This window comes from Schistocerca serialis, chromosome 5 (genome assembly GCF_023864345.2).
Source record: "Schistocerca serialis cubense isolate TAMUIC-IGC-003099 chromosome 5, iqSchSeri2.2, whole genome shotgun sequence".
Classification (NCBI taxonomy): domain Eukaryota; kingdom Metazoa; phylum Arthropoda; class Insecta; order Orthoptera; family Acrididae; genus Schistocerca; species Schistocerca serialis.
This window is the reverse complement of record NC_064642.1, coordinates 94,491,148-94,493,078: the sequence shown is the minus strand read 5'-3', so window position 1 is coordinate 94,493,078 and position 1,931 is coordinate 94,491,148.

The window sequence follows — 1,931 nt, the reverse complement described above, 5'->3', positions numbered from 1 at the left end:
CTCATGAGTTATATGATTATGTAACCGTGTACTTTCCGTTGCATCACATGTCAAAAGCTTCTATCTTCTTCTTGTCTGAGTTGCATATCGCCCACGTTTCACCTGTACACAAACATCTTCAAAAAAGACTTCATAACCCTTAAATTTATATTAGATACTAGCTGAGAATCCAGCGTTGCCCGGATATGTATTTATTGCAGTCTTCTATTAGTCCATGCCCTCCACCCCTTCTCTCAGTCCATCTCCTCCCACCCCTTTCCAACTATATCTTCTCCTAGCACCTCTCGCTGTCCATCTACTAATTTTTCTTTCCTCTGTTCATCACCTCCCCCTCCTCTCTCTGCCTTCTCTCTGCCCATCTGTTCCTCCACCAAGTCTCTGCCCATTCCTTCCTCTTTCCTTTCACTATCCGTCTCCTGCTCTCCCATCTCTCTGTCCTTTTCCCCATTTCCTACTCACTCTCTCTGCATCTCCTCTTCCATTCTCTCTCCACATTATCACCCCCACCACAACAGGAGGCTGCTGGCTCTTATCCTCACAGTATTTCTTTCCATGTCGTAAAAAATATATATATACCAAATTTGACTGAAGTCGTTCCAGGGGTTTAGGATGAGTTTTTACCCGTGGCTTTGCCCGCGTGCGCGCATATAAGATATATTTCACATATATTTAACTTACTTCACACCCGTTTGAAAATATAGTTCACATGTATGTTAGCGATTTCTGCTCTGCTGTTTCATTTCCACACAGTTCAATGTTTATTGCGTCGTATCTCCTGAGCTGTGTGTCGTACAATGATATAATGTTGCAGTTACATCCAGTGGCATATGTGGCTACTGTCTGCGAAATGTGTTGTGAACAGAGTTAGTAGTAAAGAACTAATAAATTAAAACGTCATGCTTGATGCGGCACTTTTACTGCATGAACAGCGAAAATGTAGTAAGCGATAAACTTTTTTTCTTTTCATAGTTTTTTGGGGGTTTCATAGAGGTTTGAAATTATGTGAAAAGTTTGTTGCAAGTCACTATGTGTTCTCGTTCTCAAATACTAGATGAGTAACGCATGGGTATTCACCCGTTGTGGGCTACGCTGCTTTTTCACCCCTACCCCACCCTCCTTCCGTCGATAGGTAGGTAGTCCTTATCCTCACAGAGATTCTTTCCAGACAATAAGTGATATGTGTATTAAGTTTCGTTGAAATCGGTCGAATGGTTTCGAAGGAGATCGAACATACATACACCCATACGCCTATATATATATATATATATATATATATATATCCGCCTTTATGATATCTGTGGATTAACAAATTCCAGAAAGGCTTTTCTTGCTATTACCAGTTTGCGTTTTAAATCTTCCTTACTTCGGCGATCATCAGTTATTTTGCTACCCAAATAACACAATTCATATGCCACTTCTTGTGCCTCGTTTCCTAATCTAATTCTCTCATCATCGCCTAAGTTAGTTCGACTTCACTGCATTACCCTTGTTTTTCTTTTATCGATGTTCATCTTAAATCTCTTTTTACAACAGTATCCATTACTTTATGCTGCTCTTCCATGTCCTCAGCCGCCTCTGACAGAATTACAGTGTTATCACCTGCAGTAAATTGCTGCTTTCAGACTTCAATTCATATTGTGCTATTCGTAGTAAGGCATTCTACGAATCGTATATCTGATGATGGTGCACTGAACATTGAAACCAGTCGTGTATTAATAAAAATACTTCGCCATCGACAACGAAACTTTTTATAATACTAATAGTTCGGCGATAACTGCAGTGAAAACGTCCCATTTCAAATTAACTTTTTGATTTTAATACGTTTTTATGTGTCAAATGAGGGTGACAAACGCAACCACCAAAACGTTCATCTGTCGGTGCTGGGGAGAGAGGGAACGTGGGGTGTGAGGGAATGAGAACAGCACGACACG